This window comes from Bidens hawaiensis, unplaced genomic scaffold, assembly GCF_021521415.1.
Source record: "Bidens hawaiensis isolate Kalapana, Puna unplaced genomic scaffold, B.hawaiensis_p1.1 tig00000780_1, whole genome shotgun sequence".
NCBI classification, from domain to species: domain Eukaryota; kingdom Viridiplantae; phylum Streptophyta; class Magnoliopsida; order Asterales; family Asteraceae; genus Bidens; species Bidens hawaiensis.
This window is the reverse complement of record NW_027491045.1, coordinates 954,798-978,605: the sequence shown is the minus strand read 5'-3', so window position 1 is coordinate 978,605 and position 23,808 is coordinate 954,798. Positions and strand designations below refer to the sequence as shown.

At 34.6% G+C, this 23,808-nt stretch overlaps 1 pseudogene; it reads left to right on the top strand.

Annotated features, from left to right (window-relative positions):
* Positions 1–736: 736 nt before the first annotated feature.
* Positions 737–18,680, top strand: LOC143535353 (protein LATERAL BRANCHING OXIDOREDUCTASE 1-like; annotated as a pseudogene).
* Positions 18,681–23,808: the final 5,128 nt, after the last annotated feature.

Below are 23,808 nucleotides of genomic sequence, written 5' to 3'. Positions count from 1 at the left end.
GCCACAAAACTTGTATACAAAAATAATAAATAAAATCAACAACTTGGATAAATTGACAATCGCTAATAGCATTACGTTAGCGCCACCTAGCTACAAGGGGTTGCCAAGTAGTCTAGGATTTAATATAATATCGTTAATTGCATTACGTTAACGACACCTTGCTACAAGGGGATGCCAAGTAGTCTAGGATTTATAGACTTTCACCAACCAAAAGCGATAAACACATAGACAAATAAGCATAGAACACCAAATCGAGCAATTATTCAAATAAGGTATACAATCACGTTTGTGGGTTTAAGATTCAAGTAAATAAAGCATTTAGTTTGATAGGTATGAAATGTCACCCCAAAACGAAAGATGGAAAAAGGGGTATGAAAGTACTCACCTCGATTGACGAATCGAGAAATAATAAATGATCGACAAATAGAAAGCTTGTTAACGAAACGAACGAATCCGACTTGAAACGATAAACACCTTAGCTTTTGATGTTCACGAGTCATGGCTCTATACCGGGAAGGACCGAGCCGAACCCGATGGACACGAAGAAAATAACAGTCCCCGAGGCCGAGAGAGATAGAGACGAAGAGGGTGAGAGATACGGGGAGAGAGAGAGACGCAAGAAAGAGAGAGAGCGCTGCGGGGAGCGCCGGCGGCCGGTTTTTCGATCGCCGAGAAAACGCGTAGGGGGAAGGGAGCTGCGGGAAAGAGAAAGGGAGCCGAGGGAGATATTGTAGCCATGGCTGTGTTGTATGTGTGTGTTGGAGGTGGTGGCCGGAGTTGGCGGCGGCCGGAAATGGAGGTGGTGGTGGTTTGCTCGCCGGAAAATGAACGGGGAAAAGGGGTGTTGGCTGGAGAATGGGAGGTGGGTTCGGGGGTGGCTGCGGGTGATGGTGGTGGCCGGAAAATGGCTGGGGTCGCCGGAGGCCAGAAATCGGCGCAGAAAAACGCCAAGGGAGAAAGAGAGCGGCTGGTGTGTAAATAAGATAGGTTTAGGGTTTGGTGGGTTCTATATGTATGACATATTTTCATAAATGGTCCCTCATGTTCCAAGTGTTTTAAGGAAAGGTTTTAAACTTAACAAAATGATAATATAGATTCTAAAATGACAAGTACTACCCCTTGTGTTTTTCGTAACAACACTACAATATGACAAACATCGATTTATAGATAATCGAGGTCCATAATAATATTATATAATAAATAAGTTAAGGTTCTAAAAATGTTTGAGCGGTTTTACAACATAAAATTTTAAAATACGAATATAACTCGAGACTCAAATTTGACGAATGTCACATCTCCACTCCAACCACCATACCACAGCCACTCCCGCCACCATACCCCCACCCACCCCGTCGCAGAGAAGCTTTCACAAAGCCCAAACCCCCTAATCTAACCTAACCTAACATAACCCTCATCCTTACCCTAGATATTCCCCAAATTGGCATCAAACATAGGGTTTGTAAAAGCATCAATATTTGACGGATCTGGAGGATGAAAAAGCGTCGATGTAGATGGATTTTAAGGTGAATAAAGCGTTGGTGGCGGAGTATGGTGACTGCCATGGTGTTTCAGTTCTGCTCAGATTTTCCGGCGAGCCCACTTCACCTAACAGATCTTAGCGACCGGTGACAGTTGCAGGCGAGTGGCATTTCCGGCGAGCCCAATTCCATAGATTCAGTTGAAGGGGTAGGCGGCGGTGGCGTTTCCGGCAACAGTTGCAGGCGAGTCGGTGGCGTTGGAGTGGTGGTCGTGGCTTCAGGATGACGAAATTTAACGGTAGTGGTGGTTGTTTCCGGCGAGATTCGGCATATCTCGAACCACCATTGATTTTCTGGCGAGCTCCGGGCAGATCTCGGACCACCACGAAATTTAACGATTGAGGTTGTGCCTTCAATCTAAGTAGACAACGACGGGAAATGGGGTTGGTTTGGTGGTGGTCACGGCTGAGAGAAGGGGGTTGGTAGTGGTGGTGTAGAGAGAGAAGAAGACAAGAAGAGAGAGAGAGAGAGAGAGAGAGAGAGAGAGTATATTTGAACCACTTCGTTGAAAAGACAAAAATGCCCTCACATGCCATGCACATGTTGTCATTTAATTGTGTTTTTCTAACCCAGTTAGCGTAAAGGACATACCGTGTAGGAAAAAAATGTTTAAAGGACACCGCATGCAAAGAAACAAAAAAAAAGACACGAACCGTAATTTGGCTTTTTTTAAAGGACAAAATTTGTAATTCTGTCTAAAATATATGACCCAAAACAACCCATATGACTTATAAAGTAACCTAAATTAACCAATTTAAAATGGTTTGGGTGAAAATTATCACCCCAATATATACAATAGTTTTTGCTGTTAGTTCGGGACTACAAATTTATCATGTGTTTTTTTTTATTATATATACATGGATATGTAGTTATGTACTATTGCTTGTAACCTTAAAAGATGATACCATTCGACTAGGATTTTTTTGACTGTTGTGGCCATTGAATGTTGTGGCCATTGAAGGTCTTGGGCAACGGATGCCGGCAGTTGAATACATAGTCATCGTTAAATACCGGCTTATGATTCCTCTTTTCCTTCTAGACGAATCATACCCCATTTGTAAAAAGCATGTTTGGATAAATTTGGTGAGCATGCCCTCCACTATAAGGAATTGCCGGATTCAAGTATCTTCACGACCGGGTTAGAGATGTCTTATGGGATATGCTTAGGCGTGTTTGGATCTCAGCCAAGAAAGAGGCACCTGCAAACTTTTTGACTGATCTGCCAGAGGGGAGATATACCCTGCGTCCTGCGGACGTTCTTGTGTTTGGCTGGGCAGGGGGTAAGCATGCATGTGTCGACCTCGCTTGGGTGTCCCCGTTGGTGGGGCTGAGAGACAGTGGCTTCGTTCCGGGACAAACGGTTTTGAGGGCGGAATCTACGAAGGTTGCTAAGCATGTGGCATCGTGTTTGAAGAATCAGCACGTGCTCATTCCATTTGCCTTCGACACATTTGGCTCCTGGCTTCCGAGACGCATGGGCGGATCTAGTAGGTAAGTTGCGGGTTCACGGAAACCCACTGAGTTTCGGTTTATAAGTAGAATGCTTGTATAAAATATTGTATTGAACCCACATATAAAATGGTAAGTGAACCCATAAACAAAGTGAATTGTGGTCTGGTGGTAGACTTTTACTCCCTACATTGTGAACCCGGGTTCGAAACCCCTTAGTCACGTAATATTTTTTCCTTGTTTTCTGTTTTGTCTATTCCATTAAGTCACAGGTCATCAGATCTGAAAATCATATATATTCTTTACCTTTCTATCTTTCACTATAATTTTCTAAAGCCATAAAGAAAAAGCTCGAACCCATTTCTTCTTTATATATCACTTCCATTTTTCATCTATCAATATGTGAAATAAAGAAAATTGATAGTAATTTCATTTTTCATCTATCAATATGCCAAATACAAGGCTTATAACTGGGGTAAGTTTTATGTGGCGAGGAAGTATAGTAATTTCAAGAAACTTGATGTTGAAAACATACAAATTTATCATTTTAAAAAATCGGAAGAGCGGAAAATTGACGATGTTGTTTCTCGTATCGAGAATGTTGTATAAGTAAGAAAAGATTGTACTGTCATGTTGGAAAGATGTCGTGGACCCGTGTTGCTGTAATGACACCAGTTATCAAGAATCCAAGACTTTGGGCATTAATAAAAAAAGATGCTTTAAGGTTTGTTGTATATTCCATAAGGTTTTAACATTTTTTCCCCGTGTCTTTAAGTCTTTATATGCCCAACACATAATTTGTAAGGTTGAGTGTAGGGATAAACAAATGGTACTATATTAATAAAATTTTATGAACCATATATAAAGATGTTCATAGTCAAAAACTGAAAACCACCTTATTGAAAACAATTTTGTTAACATTCACCCGCGGTATATATTCGTCTATTCGATATTGTAGTTATATATTTTCACAAGAGTTCAAAAAATATGTGAAAGATAACTTCCTTACAAAGTCTTCAACCATTTTCATGACTTGAAGACGTTTTCATTATTTGGTTTGTATTTTCAACGATGCATACGTAAGTGCATATTCATCATAAATAATTACATATATTATCTGTCACATTCAGAAACAAACCAATAATTTTCTATATACACATCACAAAAAGACTTCCATACCATTTTTTTAAAGCAGTAGGTTTGTGAAGAAAAATAAAAAGTAGTATTTAGGTTTGTGTTTTTTGAAATAGTTGGATTAAGTTTATCTCTTCTAGTGATGCTCTATGCAAGCGACAACGACGACATCTCTTGAGACTATCTATCTCAAATAGCTGGATCTAAGTGTATACCCTTTAACACCACTCTTTGTCACGTGGCAACATAAGATGAGACCTGTCATTTGAGATAGCTATATTGAACTTCATATTTCCAATCATTCCAAGCTTACGGATCTCCCCTAAAGAGATTCCGGTTAAAGATGCAAATAGGATTTATAAGCATGTCATGTAAAAAGTTGATGGAATGAAATGAATTATCTTTTAAACATTATACTCACTAGTATTCTCATATAAAGTAACTGACTTACTCTACATGATAATTGTTTAGCAATTTTTATGATGGTAAATTAAGAAAACATAAATTTTCACTACATTAACAATACATATAAACGGGATCTACATTAAGAAAATATAGATTGTCACTTATTTAATTTGTCAAAATAAAAGTTTATGTTTTGATACAATAACAACTTACAATAACATATCTTGTAGTCTCTCACGATCAAGTGATACAACTCTTACTTATCATTAGTGGCGAAGCTTGGACGGAGATGCCCGGGGGGCGGACTCAAAATGTATTAAAAAAATCACAAATGCGGGGGGCCGAGCTAAAATTTTCGATCGAAAACGGCTAAATTTACACTATGTATAAAAAATTCAGGGCGAAAACGAGTAAATTTACACTACCACGCAAAAAAACAGGGGCCGGGCCCTAAGTATGCTTCGCCCCTGCTTATCATTAACTCGTTCGTTAGGACATATACCAAAAGTTACAAGAAGACACGACAACATGTCTCAAATATAATTAACGTGTTAAAGAATATATGATTATTAAACATTAACTAAATTAACTAAAGTCAGATAGGAAAAACAAAACTATAAACTAGTCAAAAATTTTACAAGCTGAATCAATCACTCAAATTTGTAATAACACATAATAACAGTAGTAACAAGCATACACTATATAACAACAAAACAATTTACCATAATAGAACATCGGTTTTTACTATGTTAAATTAAAAAATGGGAATACTCTACATGAGAATACTAGTGATCGAGTATAGTGTTTAAAAGATGTTTCATTCCATTAACTTTTTATGCGGCATGCTTTCAAATCCTATTTGAATAATCAAAAATCTCTTTAGAGGAGATCCGTGAGCTTGGGATGATTGAAAATATGAAGTTCAATCTAGCTATCTCACATGATCGGTCTCATATTGTGTTGCCATGTGGCGGAGTGGTGTTGAAGAGAATAAACTTGGATCCAACTATTTTAGATTTGTGGATCCCGTCACAAGGGTTGTCCACGTCATTGTTTACATGAAACGCCACTAGAAATAAACCATTGGATCAAAAAAGGTACCATGGTATGTTAGCGTCATTAACTCATTCATAACGACACATGCCAAAAGTTACAAGAAGACGCAACAAACATGTCTTAAAGTAATCAACGTGTTAAAGAATATATGATTATTAAACATTAACTAAAGTCAGATAGGAAAAACAAAACTATAAATTAGTCAAGAATTTTACAGGCTGAATCAATCACTCAAATTTGTAAATAACACATATAACAATAGTAACAAGCATACACTATATAACAACAAAATAATTTACCGTCATAGAGCGTCAGTTTTTACTATGTTAAACTAAAAGATGAGAATACTTTACATGAGAATACTAGTGATCAAGTATGGTGTTTAATAGATGTTTCATTACATTAACTTTTTACACGACTTGCTTTCAAATCCTATTTGAGTCTTCAAACAGAATCTCTTTAGAGGAGATTCGTGAGCTTGGAATGATTGTAAATATGAAGTTCAATCTAGCTATCTCACATGGTTGGTCTCATCTTGTGTTGTCACGTGGTGGGGTGGTGTTGAAGGGAATAAACTTGGATCCAGCTATCCGAGATAGGTGGATCCAATCACAAGAGTTGGCCACGTAGTCGTTTACATGGAAAATCACTAGGAGAGATAGACCCAATCCAACCATCTCATATGATGAGATTAGACACCTAAAATCCATTTGAGCTAAAAACCACAATTTTCTTCACAAACTTACTACTTAAAAAAAAATAAAAAAATCCGTCCAGATCCATAACACCAACCAAGTGCAGCCAAATTCATACACAACTTTTTTCTTCGCAAACCTACTACTTAAAATTTTTTTTCCCATAAATAGGAAACTTGCATAAGCCAGTGAAAGGTATAAAGGCACATGGAATAAAGTTTATATCAATTTATTATTGTCCAGATCCATAATGATAATAACACCAACCAAGTGCAGCCAAATGTAGCATCCACTCCACATTTTACTTCACAAATTCCCTATTATCACAACTCACCAGCCACGGGAGACTTTGATCCGGCCTTCGTCCACCCGAACACCGTCCTAAACCCGCAGTAATTGAAGCCGATGGTATCCCACAAATCGATCTCTCACCTTACATAACCTCATCTCCAAGCACAAACACAGAAGCAATACACAATCTGGTTGATCAAATCCGCGATGCATGCAAAAACTGGGGGTTTTTCTAAGTGATCAACCACGGGGTTCCAATCGAGAGCCGCGAAAAGATACAGTTGGCTGCGAAGAGGTTTTTTGATCAGTCGACTGAGGACAAGAGGAAGGTGAAAAGAAGTGAGAGGAATCCGCTTGGTTATTCTGATACTGAGCATACTAAGAATGTAAGAGATTGGAAAGAAGTGTTTGATTTCACGGTGAATGCTCCTGCGGTTATGCCGGCATCTTACGAGCCTGATGATGAAGAGACCGTAGAGTATAATCAATGGCCTCAATATCCTCCAGAATTAAGGAACTTTCATATGATTAGGATTCAGTTAAGAACATGACTGAACCGGAAGAACTCTTAAGTGAGAGGGTTATCACTATTAGAGTATGATAATATATGCAAAATTTGTTGGAAGTTTTAAGTAAAAGTGTGTGTGAATGAAGTCTTAATAAGGAAGTGGTAAAAGGTTGTACCACATTGGATTGGGAATAAAATAATGAGTGGTATATAAGGTAGAAAATCTTTATGACATGTTTTACCACAAGTCCTACGCAGAGCGGGTGCAAATTTGGGTAAGATTTCTATCAAAATTCTTTAATAACTAGGTTAAGGTTATTATAATTCGACTACTAGGATCCAACTCAAATTCTCTAATAACTAGGTTAAGGTTATTATAATTCGACTACTAGGATCCAACTCAAGTTTTTCTTAAAAGTATTCGCATTGTACATATAATTTTTTAACAATTTTCGGTGACCGGAGGGTCAGTGACCCCGATGACGTCCGTCGTCCTCCCTTGGTTCCACCAACACTAACAAGTTATATGAGTCACACGACATTTTGCATATATTATACACATCGTTTAACCTTATACAACATGTAGAGGTGTACGAATCCGGGTTTTTCCAAACCGAACCGGTTTCTGTTTTGCATGTTCAAAAGCGGTTTGACCTAAACCGGTTCGGTTTTGAAACGAGTTTAAGCATATAACTAGTCAAACTGATCTGGTTCAGTTCGGTTTAAAACTACCTTTAAACGGATTAAGACAAAAAAAATCGGTTTTAAAACCAATTTGATTGTGAATAATTAAACCGCTATACAAACCGGTAGTTTGATTCTGTTTGGCAGAAACTGGTTTTAGAAACGAACCGGTTCGGTTTTTGGTTAACCGGTTCTGGACCGGTTTTTTAACATCTCTAACAACATGTATAATGTTGAAAAAATATGTTGTATGGGCCTATATAAAAATAAAATACGGTTTTTATACGAGCTTAAATTATATGTGGAAAATGTTATATGGGCTTGTATGATATCTGAAGAGGAGCACGTATGATATGTGAAAAACGTTATATCTTATGATATGGCTGTAATCGCCATCTGTTACAGTTGAGTATTCTTCATAAGTTAGACGGTCAATATGATATGTGAGTCGTGTACAACAACGGATTTATGTGTGGGCAAGGAGGTATCTGGGATACCTTCAACTTTCTTGACAAAGTGCAATTTTATGTATGTATACCCATAACTTTAAGTCCCGTCATTTCATATAACAAAAGTACAAAATACTTTCTTTATATGCAACAAATTAAAATGCAATTGAGTTTTTCTTCTAAATTCGTCACCGATCGTTTACATGTAAAAACACTCAATGTTTTATACATAGATAATTGTAATGATAAATTAACATAATTTTATTATTTGGAATATAATTCGAAATGAGGTGACGTTTTATAAAACTTTTTATAACATATGCATGATTATATAAACTACAAGTATCCACCTCATTTCCTATATCTAATCTAACCTTCAAATCTAACTATACTAATAAAAGAAAATAATAAGGTTGATATGGTAATTTCACATTCACTCTTAGCTTAATCTCTCTTCTCATTAACCCTACCTAGAGGTGCACAAAAAACCCGAACCCGGAACCGGACCCGAAATAAAAACCCGGAACCGGTTTTTTTAATACCCGGGTTTTTAAACCCGTACCCGACCCTACTCGTAGGGTACGGATAAGGTATGTATTTCGGTACTAAAACCCGAACCCGAACCCGAACCAGACCCGATTTGTGCCCGGTAATACCCGAAAAAACCCGATTCCATATCCGGAACCGGGTTTTTCCAATACCCGAAACTGGGTATTTCAAATACTCGATGTATACCTGAAAAATACCTTAAAAGTACTCGAACGTACCCTTAAAAAATGCATCCTTTTAAAAAATCCAATATATATCGGAAAAATATCCGAAAAAAGCCCGAAAAAACCAACAAATAGGGTTTTTTCAACACCCGAAAATAGGGTATTCAAATACCCAGCTTTAAAATACCTGGTTCTATACCCTACCCGAACCTGACGCATAAGGTATGGTTTTTTGAGTCAATACCCGGACCCGACCCGGTTTTTACCAATACCCGATTTTTCTAATACCCTGTTCCATACCCGAACTCGGGTATTTGAAAAACGGATAGGTGCACCTCTAATCCTACCTATCAATGGGTTATGAAGCAAAATTATATTGGCAAATGAGTTATAATTTTCTTTCTAATTCTCTAATCTATCATCTCATTCATCTTGACTATCCATTGGTCATGGATCAAAATAATTTTGGCAAATGGGTTATAATATCATTTCTAATTATCTAATTTTTCATCTTATTTATCCTACTTATCCATGGGTCACGAGACAAAACAATTTTGAGAAATGGGTTAAAATGTTTCTTCTAATTCTCTAATCTCTCATCTCATTTATCATAGTTATCAACAGGTAATTGGTCAAAACAATATTTGTAAATGTTGTATATAAAAAATATTTGAATTTGTAAATTTGAGATTCTAGACTTCTTATTGTTTGTATTTTGTTATTTGACAAATTTCGTGTAATACATGGGTTCTAGTAATATATATATATATATGGGATGGATCATGCGAGAAGTGATATTAAAGAGAGAAGTGCGGGGAGTAAATGACAACCATTGATTATGTTTGATCAATGGCATACAATCAACATGACAATATTGTAATTTTGTGGTTCCTCATTTTAATGGTTTTAAAGACAAAAGGACATCTTAGTCTTTTGCAGAATAGATAGCATATTGAAACCTCTCTTATCATAATTAATATTTAAACTTTTAGCCACCTTCATATCTCACCATTAATTATTCCAAAATTATTAAAATCATCATTACTCACCAAATTACACCAATATTGTCGATCATTTGGAATCCAATTAGTCAGGTGAAAGTTTTAAATAATTAATATATGGATTTCTTTAACATTAAGGTCCAAACTCCTAAAATGAGACTACGGGGAATATGGTCAATTTTTGTAATAATCGACCCTAACAATTAGTAATTTGGTTTCGATTTTGACTTGTAGAAATGTGGGTTGTCAAAAATATTAGGTACGTTTATGCAAACACGTTCAAGTGTACGTACATACCTACGTACCTACATACTTGCGTACTTACATACCTACCTACATAGTAGATACATATATAGCGTACCTACCAACCTACGTACATACATACATGCGTGCGTACGTACACACGCACACATACATATACTTACGGACACACATACATATGTACGTACCTACATGCACACAAACATACCTACATACGTGTATGTACCTACACACACATACAAACATACCCACATACGTACATACATACGCAAATACATACATACATCCATCCATCCATACATACATACATACATACATACATCTAAAATTTAATGAATTTGATATTTTAATAAGAAATCTCTCACATATTTTTGGTACTTAACTAATAGGATTTCGGTTGAGATCTATATGAAAAATGATTGAATTGAAATAAAATGACTAACATTTGATAATAGCGTATAATAATCAATATGAATGTATTGCAAGTAATATTTAAATTGTTATAGTCAAAAAAAAGAAAAAAATAATAAAAATGGATCATGTTTACTAGATGATATAATCATACAGGAGAGTTGGATTCCTTGTATCATAATGCTATGAAAATCACAGATTATTGAATTGATTTATATCTAAAGTAATTTAGGATTATTCTAGTAGTGCAAAAATCCTTAAAATATTAAATATTAGGTTTGATGGTGAATTATTGATGTTTGAAGTTAGTGATAAACAAATAAAGAAGAAATAATATTGTTTGTAACCCCTCTGCAATCAATAGTTACTAAAATTAAACATATGTAGAGATTACCAATAAACCCTTATACATAATTTAAAGATAAAATAAAAAGAAAAATTATGATTGGTTGTAACGACTTCTCGCACTAAGAATAATTCTGAAATGAACCTAATCCATCATATATATATATATATATATATATATATATATATATATATATAGGATCAGGATCATGATCATGAGAGAACTTTTTTGAAATTGAGAACTATGAGAACCATTTTAGACCACAAAAAACCCAAAAATAAAAAAAATCATAAAATAAAAAAAACACAAAAATGAAAAAGTAAAAAAACCAAAATTCTTATTTTAACATCCAGGTTTCATAAAAAAAACCTCGGTTTAGCCAAATTATATACACATATGTATACTATATACATATATGTACATTTACATGATTTTTTTATACACATGTGTATAATTTAAGATTAATGATAGTGTACATATGTGTATATTACGTAACTAAAGATTAAATAAAATTATACATATGTGTATAATACGACGTTTTTTTTATTATTTATTTATTTTTTTTAATGAAACCGGAATGATATATAAGAATTTTGGTTTTTTTTACTTTTTAAAAATTTTTGTTTTATGATTTTTTTAAGTATTTTTTTTAAATGTGTTTTTATTGGTCCAAAATGGTTCTCAAAGCTCTCAATTTGCAAAGGGTTCTCTTAGGATCCTTACCATATATATATATATATATATATATATATATGAAGTAGGACTATCACTTTTACCCGAAACTCAACCCGAGAAAACACGTACCCGAACCCGAACTAACCCGACCCGAAAAACCCGAACCTGAACCGAAGTAATTCGGGTTGGTTCTCGGGTTTGATTTATAAGTTTCAGGTCAACCCGAATAAAATTTTAGTTCAGAAATTAAATATATTTTTAGGTATAATATGCTTAGTATTATCCACAAATGTTATCAGAATCTGGTCCTAATTGATTGTTGTCATTACAAATATTATAGATCGATTGTTTATTGTTAATTTATGTTTTCCGTTTGTTACTAATAGCAACCGTAATCGAACAACTAAATCACGCTTGATTGAAGACGATTATGGTTCGAATTAGTTTTACTTCTTATAGATTGTTTTATCAAGTTATGTTGGTTTATTATTTGATTATTTGCTTACGAGTAAAAAAATAATATGTTATTTTAATTTTAACATTGTAGTTTTTTGATTTTTTTTTGTTTTTTGTTTTGTTATCTAGGATACTTGAAACCCGATTAATCCAACCCAAAAAAACCCGAACCTGAAGTACCCGAACCCGAAAAACTCGTGAGAGATTCGGGATGGGTTTCGGGTCAAGATTTAAAGCTTTAAAACCCGAATAACCCAACCCAAAAAACCCGAAAAACGAACCCGAAAAACACCCCTAATATGAGGAATATAAGATTTTCATATAATGTGACACTACATTCCATTCCTGCACTACGTTATATTTCTCAAAATTGGGATGAAATTTAGGGGCTCACTTTCCTTTCCCCCGCATTTACTGCATTCTTAAGTTTTTTATTTAAGGGTTTGGAAAAAAAAAGATAAGAAAACTTTTCTTTTTTCGTTCTTGAATTTTTTTATTAAAATGAAAAGAAAAGAATAAAAAGATAACTTAGATATTTTTTCCTTCAAAACTTTCCTGCCAAATATGACATGATTGTGAAGGAAAGTTTATAAACCATTACAATATTACTAATTTGCCCTATCTTAATTATCTTTTCCATGTTACTATGATGACATAGTTATAAAATTATAATTTTTTTCCCTATATTTTCCTTCTGATTTTACTCAAGAATGTAATTAACACTTTCTTTTATTTTAACTCGAGAATTCCTTTTTAAGTATATGATTTCTTTTCCTTTCTTCCCCTATCCAATCTTATCATTTATTTTTCTTGTATTTTAAACCCGAGAATGCAGTGTTAGGGACTCGTTGCTTATTTCACATAGATAATTGTAAGGAACAACGAAAAAAGATAAGAAAAGGAAAATTAGATTTTGTTAATCCTAACTTTTTTATGTCGGATGATAATAATCTCATTGTAGAAAATTGTTGTAAGCAGTCCACCTTTCACACAATATTTTTTAATTGAACCCCGTTAAAAAAAACTTAACTTCATTACGTATTATTCGGATTTCAAAATAACGTTTTAGAGCTTTTGATCAGAAGAATGATACAGATGGTTTGATATAAAAGTTGATACAGATGGTTTGATATAAAAGTTATCTTGAAACAATTTTTCAAACAACTTCATTTTTGTTTATTGGAAGTTTAAAATCTAATTTGACATAATGTGGCACTTTATAACTATAACTTTGATGTATGTGAATAATTGTACGTGACTGTAGATTTTGTTATTTAGACCACATATCCCTATTCATATAAATACACTATAAATCATTACATTTTCTCTATCATTTTTATTATATAATACTTTTTCATATATTTATCATTACGTTTTATCTCTCCTATACTCATTATCACTTTAAAAAATTAATAGAGGGGAATATGAACTTTTCAAATACACAGATAAACACTAACATTTTTTACTCTCCTTCACTCAAAGTCATACCCTAAATTATGAAAACCAACTGACAACATATAAGGGAAAGAATGTGAATGCTCTTAAAATCTGGTTTGCATAGTCTTATATTGTGAGTTGAACTTGTAATCATTAACTTGAGTGTTTTATTGTTCAACAAAAGGGAGGTTTGTGAAGAGTATGTTAAAGATGTGCAAAAACTATCATACAAATTATTGGCATTTATCTCTTTGAGCTTGAACCTCCCGGAGGACCGGTTTAAGCCTTTTTTCAAGGACCATGGCTCTCTCGTTCGGCTCAGCCACTACCCACCTTGTCTCACACCTGACTTAGCCCTTGGTTTTGGCCGACACAAGGACGGCGGTGCTCTAACCATCTTGGCTTAAGACGATGTAGGCGGTTTAGAAGTTAAACGGAAATCCGATGGAGAGTGGATATCTGTCAAGCCTACACCAAATGCTTTTATTATCAATGTGGGGACGTTATTCAGGTAACAATATATCAAGATGATTGATTATAAAGATTTTATAAGATGAAAGTAGGGAATCATTAATTATTATTGAAGCACTTGTTACACATAATCATAATACCCTATACTTACCTATACCTTATAAAAACATGGTTTCCATTGGATCCAATCTCTAGTTACCTATTGCTCATAAAGATTAGACCAAGTCTGTAAAATAGTTTGCATTTCCAACAAATTATGTATTTACTAGCTTGAGCCTCATTTACTACATAGGCAACTGATGACAAAAATAATAGGAAAATTGGTTTTAAATACTCCCAACTATGCCTTATTGGCAAATAACATGTCTAACTTTGCATTTGGCGTGTGGCGGTCCAAACTAAAGGGGTATTTGTTTTTAATGGTCCGCGACTAACGGATGACTAACTCCGTTAGTCGGTTGCTGAGTTAGCACGCCTAGTTGTCAAATATTGCATATGTGGCAGCTTATGTGGCAATCAAAGTATATATATATATATATATATATATATATATATGTTGTATGTATGTATATATGTGTTGTCTACTTGTCTTCCTCCTCCCTGTTTAATTCTCTAGCAGCCACCAACATCGCCACTAGCAGACACCACCATCGCCATCACCTGCAACAATCGCCGGAAAACAAATCACCACTCCATCATGTTTTTCCGGCTCCTCCCTCCCACTACATATACCTACCCGCACCCACGTTTTTTCCGGCGAATAAACGAATCACCACCACCACCGGTGGGTAGTTTGAATCAAAAAAATCAAAAATCGTTTTTCCGGTGGGTTGTTTGAATTCCGGCAAGGTTCTTCGGGATATCAATTCGAACACCATTCGAGGTAATAAATATATCATTCAACTCGTTTTTATCAACCAAATAAAAGCCGTAAGATTTTAATTGCAATCTGTAATCAACTAACACAAATTATGGATTCGAATTGGAGCCCGTTTCTAGACTTCGAATGAAAAACCCACCATTGAAAACCTAGAACTAAAATTGACCTGAATTTTAGTCATCCGTTAGTCGCAAAACCTTTTAGGGTTTTTCTTCCAACGAGATGAAGAAGACGATTGGGAGCTCAATTCCATCAATTTGGTGTTTTAGGGTTCTTCAGTTTGCTCAATTAGGTATTTTAGGGTTATGATTTTGGTCAACTAAGTCACCTGATGTTTATAAAGAGATCACAACCACGTAATCGTTCCACGTCAGATGGTTTTTAACAGCTGGATGGCCAACTCAGCATAATACTAACGGAGTTATGAATCCGTTAGTCGCGGACTGTTAAAAACAAATAGGTCTTTAGTTTGGACCATCACCAGCCAAATGTAAAGTTGGGCCCGTTATTTGCCAACACATGATAGTTGGGAGTATTTAAAACCAATTTTCCACAAATATATAAAACTTAAGCAAAATACAACAAAAATAATATATAAAACTTAAGCAAAATACAAAAAAAAAAACAATAAATTTAATACACTAATAAGTTACTACATCTGTAGTTGTGTTTGGTTAATGCACTGCACAGGTTTAAGGAAAAAATAACATATAAACAATTACAATTAATAGAAAATATTAAAAATAAAGATAATATAATAGACAATCAATTTATCATATATTATTTATAAGATGTACATTATATATTACTATCAAAAGTAAAAACGTATACATGGTTGTAATAAATCAAAAATTAGTAAAAATGTTCTTTGCATGCTACGTTTGAAGTTGTATTAGTTTTTTCTTTTTTTTTTATCATAAACCATTTAATACTGGGATTTGAAATCAAATATTTATGATATTCAACAATCTAACTTTTGGAAACTCTAATCATAAATAAGTTATACAAATTAAGTATTCTAAAAATAGTTATCTTTAATAAAAGCTAAGTATTTATTATAATTACTATGTTATAACTCGTGTGATACACGTGTGGTTCACAAAATATAATAAAATAAATGAATTTAATATTATTTTAATAGCATACCTTATCCATTTCCAAAACACATCGAACCCTCCTAAGACCAGAACATAAAGAGTAACAGGGAACTCATACCCTTCTAGTTGTATCTTACAATTATTAACAATTCTCATAATTTTAACAGAAGTATCTCTAGCGGTTTCTAGGATAAAGGTCTCGGGTACACAACTACATTCTTCCTAGTATTCTCCTTTCACATTCGCTAAAAAAGGTAGCCTCATTCTTTGATGCGTTTTTCAATTAGAATACCTTCACAATCTTTCCTTCTTCTCGATCATATCTACTTTCTCAACATTCGCTTCAACAATAGCGATTTCAACAAGTTCCCTTTTGGAGTTAACTGTTGCATGCATACTACATATTTTAACTCTTTTCGGCAGACTTGTCTCGGTTTCTTTCATGTTGCTTCCATTTGGGTTCCCTGTATGGGCAACATTTATTTCTTCAACGAGCTTTGTTGGCATTACATTGCGGAACAAGCGAGAAACTCTCTACGTAATGGCATCTTTGACCACATACTCCAATTGGGATCATCCCTCATTACTTTCTGTAGTGCGAGTCATACTACTTTTGATTATCATGCTGCCATGCATTTCTTCAAAAGGTGTCTGGTTGGCATGTGTCATACCACAAAGTAGAGCATGACTTCCTCATCCCTTTGTAGCAGTCATCGTATCTTCTCTAAAGAAACAATCGTATCTTCTCTAAAGAAACACAAAAGTTATCACTCTAGAAACTATTTTGCACATAATTAGTAAGATAAGTAGTTAATGGCAAGGACCAATTGTAATTAACATTTTATATGACTCCTCAAGTCCTACATACTTCCCTTTATGATTTCACTTGTGCTATATTCTACTACTTACTTACACAATCAAGCAAACATACATATATAACATACATTCTTATCTCTAGCATAACACATACTTCCCTTTATGATTTCACATATGCTAGATTATACTACTTACTTGCACAATCATGAAAACTATAACATACATTCATATCCCTAGCAGTTAAGCTAGCATACTTATTCTTTTTTCTCTAGCAATTAAGCTAACAAGTATGCATTCTTCAACTTTCATTTAACATGCATATACATATATTCTTACATCTTTACATGAATTTAATCTTGTACTTTACCGTCCTCGAGCTTGCTTGAACGACACATAACTTTCTTGAACTGGTATCTTTCTTTCTTTCCTTCATTGGTTCCATTCTTTGTTTGAGTCTAAGCTTGTAGGATGCCTATTTCTCTGAAACTTATGCTTTGATACCAACTTGTAAGGCCGCAGACTCGGATTCCCGACTTTAGTGTTGGATTTACTCATAAGTACAGTTCTAGATATCATAGATAATTGAAACTTTATGCGGACTATAAACTTCAACCATTCTTATAATAAACATTCAATTATTCCATTAACAAACCTTTAAACCTTGTCTTCGATCATTCAGACGTAAATAAAACAACATTAAAGCTTTATTCTTCAAATGCCATACTTTCTTCAATTTCCATGTGTCCCTCTCAAGCCAGTTGCCTCATCTTATTTGCCTGCGTGCATACTGAAAGTCAGCTACGCTGGGTAAGTTCTAGTTTAACATGCAACATGTTGTACATTCACATTCACTCACATAATTCGATACTTAACCTGTCAACACACACACACACACACTTTCTTATCTTACTTATTGTACTTAGTACTTATTCATTCATAGATAATAAGGGTTTGCCATCCTAACTTTCACATATTTTATAAGGTTATGTCACCCTAACCTTCATAGATTTTAAAAGGGTTTGCCACCCTATAACCTTCATAGATATTATAAGGGTTTATAAGGGTATCCCACTCTATAACCTTCATAGATATTATAAGGGTCTGCCACCCTATCATTAAAAGAAATTATAAGGGTCCGCCACCCTAACCTTCATAGATATTATAAGGGTTCGTCACCCTATCCTTCACAGAAATTATAAGGATTTGCCACCCTATCATACATACATTATACATACACTTAATATATGATACTATATTAAACATTCACATACTATATATTATGCTAATTAAAGCAAGTATATTAACCTTCTTACTTACGAGTATGCACACAGTCCCAAAAGGCCAAAAACGTTTAAAAGGAGAGGGGCAATAAACTCACCCGGATACGATTACGTTCGGATTGGTTCATGATCCCTTTCTTCAACTATGCTCGGCTAACTGTTTTGTCGGTTAGCATCAAAGATATGTGATTCTTGTTTTGTAGGTATGGAGCAATGATGCATATGAGAGTTGAGCATAGGGTGAGAGTTAACTCCACCAGAGAAAGATTTTCAATCCCTTTTTTTATGAATCCTGCACACTATACGATGGTGGAGCCGCTAGCGGAGTTGACGAATGAGCAAATTCCGGCCAAATACAAGGCTTATAACCGGGGAAAGTTCTTTGTGGCGAGGAGTTATAGTAATTTCAAGAAACTTGATATCGAAAACTTGCAGATTTATCATTTTAAAAAAGTTGAATGATTGAAAATCGACGATGTTGTTTAATGTTGTTTCTCGTATCGAGAATGTTGTTATATAAGTAAGAAAAGATTGTGCTACCATGTTGTAAATTAGCCGTCGTGGACCCTGTGTAATTGTAAAGACACTAGTTGTCAAGGATTCAAAATTTGGGTCATTAATAAAAAGATGGTTTTTTATTTGTTTTAAATTCCACAAGGTTTTAACTGTTTTTTTTTTTCAATTGTAGTTTTAGTCTAAATATGAATATGATAAACATGCATATTAGATGTAGCAGAAGCTTATGCGGCACCCATCAAATCTAGTTCTTCTAAAGTTTGGTTAGAAAAGTTAATTCAAGATAAAGTCAACTCTTTTTCAGAGGATCTGCTTGTTAATCAGACCACATCCGTGGGTAAAATTCAGGATGGTTTACATTTCTTGGCGTGTGTTATCCTTTCTACTTTAATGCCCGCTGTTTAAGTGAACCCTAGTGGCGGATCCAGAAAATTTTCTCACAGGGTCGGGAATTTTTAAGGTCGGTACTAATACAACTGTCGGGTCGAATCGGGTCGGGTCGAATCGGGTCATATATATAAAAAAAGATTACCAAACAAAATATTAGATAACAAATATATTAAAGTTGTTCTCTAAGAGTTTTCATTTTTTGAAATCTAACAATTACATCATTTACTTTAACATTGACAAACAGGTTTTTCTCAATGTAACAAATACAACCGTCGCTTAAATTTTCATCACCCATTCGATTACGCAAATCGGACTTCACATACTTCATCGCCGAAAAGGATCTTTCAACGGTTGCGGTTGCGACGGGTAATACGAGAGCTAACTTTAATAAACGATACACCAATGCAAATGAATGGTGTTTCTTTGTTTTGAACCATCAATTGAACAAGACTTGCTAAACCATTCAAGTTTTTAAATCATTTATCTCCTTTCAAATTATCGATGTATGTCGCGAGTTCAACCGGGAGTCTTCTTTTATCATTTTCATCAAAATCATAAGGGTACAACTCGACTAATCGTAATATTTTTGGAATAGAAAATGCCCGAAAATTATCACAATGAGTCAAACAACTCAACGAAACAAGTAAGTCGGATGTTACCTCATTAAAACGGTCCCCAAACTCTTGGATTTGCAAATCTAGAACCGCATTGAAGCAATCATATTCATAATAGTGGCGATTTTTCATGTTTGTTTTTTTTCTTGGCGTTAGTATGTTAATGTAGTCATCATCGATCGAAAGGACGAAGTGAGGCAGCAGAGGCGATAAAAAAAATAAAGTTTAGAAGTTAGAATGGGATTTTGGGTTTTGGGCTAAAAATTGAGTAGCGTTTGAATTAGGTTTTGGGCTTAAAAGTTGGATTAGATATTGGACTAATGGACTTGTTAATATTAAAGTCAAATTTAATAGGAAAAATAGTTTATATAACGTTTATATAATTATATTTATAAAATTGTCATTGTATTTTTTGTTAGGGTTAGTCTCAAAATCTCATGGGGGTCGTCTCGAAATTATACAGGGTACGGCTTCGAAGTTTCACAGGGGTCGGTGCCAATATTTTTGGAATAGAAAATGCCCGAAAATTATCACAATGAGTCAAACAACTCAACGAAACAAGTAACTCGGATGTTACCTCATTAAAACGGTCCCCAAACTCTTGGATTTGCAAATCTAGAACCGCATTGAAGCAATCATATTCATAATAGTGGCGATTTTTCATGTTTGTTTTTTTTCTTGGCGTTAGTATGTTAATGTAGTCATCATCGATCGAAAGGACGAAGTGAGGCAGCAGAGGCGATAAAAAAAATAAAGTTTAGAAGTTAGAATGGGATTTTGGGTTTTGGGCTAAAAATTGAGTAGCGTTTGAATTAGGTTTTGGGCTTAAAAGTTGGATTAGATATTGGACTAATGGACTTGTTAATATTAAAGTCAAATTTAATAGGAAAAATAGTTTATATAACGCTCATATAATTATATTTATAAAATTGTCATTGTATTTTTTGTTAGGGTTAGTCTCAAAATCTCATGGGGGTCGTCTCGAAATTATACAGGGTACGGCTTCGAAGTTTCACAGGGGTCGGTGCCAATATTTTTGGAATAGAAAATGCCCGAAAATTGTCACAATGAGTCAAACAACTCAACGAAACAAGTAAGTCGGATGTTACCTCATTAAAACGGTCCCCAAACTCTTGGATTTGCAAATCTAGAACCGTATTGAAGCAATCATATTCATAATAGTGGCGATTTTTCATGTTTGTTTTTTTTCTTGGCGTTAGTATGTTAATGTAGTCATCATCGATCGAAAGGACGAAGTGAGGCAGCAGAGGCGATAAAAAAATAAAGTTTAGAAGTTAGAATGGGATTTTGGGTTTTGGGCTAAAAATTGAGTAGCGTTTGAATTAGGTTTTGGGCTTAAAAGTTGGATTAGATATTTGACTAATGGACTTGTTAATATTAAAGTCAAATTTAATAGGAAAAATAGTTTATATAACGTTTATATAATTATATTTATAAAATTGTCATTGTATTTTTTGTTAGGGTTAGTCTCAAAATCTCATGGGGGTCGTCTCGAAATTATACAGGGTACGGCTTCGAAGTTTCACAGGGGTCGGTGCCAATATTTTTGGAATAGAAAATGCCCGAAAATTATCACAATGAGTCAAACAACTCAACGAAACAAGTAAGTCGGATGTTACCTCATTAAAACGGTCCCCAAACTCTTGGATTTGCAAATCTAGAACCGCATTGAAGCAATCATATTCATAATAGTGGCGATTTTTCATGTTCGTTTTTTTTCTTGGCGTTAGTATGTTAATGTAGTCATCATCGATCGAAAGGACGAAGTGAGGCAGCAGAGGCGATAAAAAAAATAAAGTTTAGAAGTTAGAATGGGATTTTGGGTTTTGGGCTAAAAATTGAGTAGCGTTTGAATTAGGTTTTGGGCTTAAAAGTTAGATTAGATATTGGACTAATGGACTTGTTAATATTAAAGTCAAATTTAATAGGAAAAATAGTTTATATAACGTTTATATAATTATATTTATAAAATTGTCATTGTATTTTTTGTTAGGGTTAGTCTCAAAATCTCATGGGGGTCGTCTCGAAATTATACAGGGTACGGCTTCGAAGTTTCACAGGGGTCGGTGCCAAAATTTTACAGGGGTCGGTCAGGAATTTTTCGGTATATTAAAACTATTTTTTTTCACAGGGGACGGGGGACACCCCTCAATTGTGAGTGGCTACGCCACTGGTGAACCCGACTCTTACATTTTTGTAATTCTTGTGTTGTATATATTTATAAGAGGTGACAAATGGAATGGGTTGGTCGAAACCCGGTCATGGGTTGGAACGTGTTAGGGTCGGAATGAGTCAATTAAAAAAAGGGTTGTTTTGGTTTCGGTTGGAACGGGTTAGGGTCGAAACGGGTCCAATTCGAAACGGGTTTTGGGCCGTTTTTTCCTTTTTTTTGTTAAACGTGGACAACAGAGAAAACATTTTTGTTTTTGATTTTTATTTTGAGTTATGATTATTTTTTTATTTTTTATGGGGTTTTATTTTTTAGGGGTTCTTATTAAGATCAAAAACCCCATAAAAAATCATAACTCAAAACATAAATTGAAAACAAAAAATGTAAACATACAAAAATGTTACATGTGTTATCCTCGTTCACAAAAAAAAAAACCTTGAGAAATAAACCGAAAGCGAAACCCAATCTGTCCGGAGCGACAACTCGTGCCGGCTTAAAACCTGATCTAAGTCAAAACCTAAACCGAACTCGTTCCAATCTAAAACCCGTATTTACCTGAACCCACCACTTATCCTTAAGTCACTAACCCATATCGACCCATTTTTTTAAATTTGTTTGACCCATTATGACCCAAAAATAAGAAGGTGAAATTTCAAGCACCCATTTAACCTATTAAGTTAAAATTTATGACCCAAACCAATCCACTTAATTTTTAAAAGGGAAAATTCCCATAATAGCCCATTTTAGGAGAGAGAAATCATAAAATACCCCAAAATCCTCAAATATTCCCAAAATAGCCCACTAAATTTGGACTGAGGTGACGCATAGGGAAAAGATCCGACTAGATCTTTAAGCCGGTAGATATTTGACATGTGTAAAGTTTTTTGAAAAACTAACGAGATTTTTGAAAATATTGAGGGACCCCTCCCATATTCTCCACGAAATCTTCTTCTGATAAAACAGTCTTGCCCGACGGTTTAATATTTTCCTACTAGATCCTTTCAAATCCAAAAACATGGAAAATAATGCCTTTAAACATAGTATTTCAAGACACATTTGTGGTGAATTCGTACCAAGGAGACTATAATTTTGAAAATATTGAGGGACCCGTCCATATTTCTTACTAAATTTTATTCCCAAAAGCTGTCTTGCCAGATGGTTTTTTAAGGTTTCCTAACTGATCCCTACAACTTTTAAACGCATGAAAAAATGTGTCTTTCAACTCAGTCTTTCAAAACACATTAGTGGTAAATTTGTACGAAGGAGACCATAATTTTGAAAATATTAAGGGACCGTCCATATTTCTCACCAAATTTTATTCTCAAAAGCTGTCTTGCCAGACGATTTTTTAAGGTTTCCTACTTAACCCCAACAACTTTTTATTAAACACATGGAAAAAATATGTTGTTCAACATAGTCTTTCAAGACGCATATGTGGTGAATTTGTACTAAGAAGACAAGATTTTAGGTAATATCTTCTGGGTCCATCCATAATTTATATTATATGTAGAATCTCATCTTCCTCAATCATCCACCTTCTCTTCCACAATCATCTCACTAACACTTGTTCTTGAATTAAAAGCATGAAGTTTAAGAGGGGAGATCGTGTGGTTGTTATGGATAGGGGTTCTGGGTTCATTGGTTCTTATTACGATGGCAACATAATCTCAACGTTCGGGAACGAGTACATTATTCAGTTCCACACCCTACTCGAAAATGATGAAAAGGTTTAGAGTTGTATGAAGGTTTATAAATATATGGAGGAAGAAGAAGATGAAACATATATTTGTATATGGAAAATAATGAAAGTTATATTCTTTGGACGATCATGTTGGAGTAAACGGAATTATCCAGGCCGGCCCTCGGGGGTGGCGGGGTGGTCGACGGCCACAGGCCCGACAATCCTTTAGGCCCGATTTTTTTTAAAAAAAATTATATGTATTTTTGTTAAATACAATATGCATATGTAATGTTTAAACTCAATTACATAATCACTAGCTTGATAATGGTAAAGAGGTATTACTTCCAACCAAAAAGTTATGAG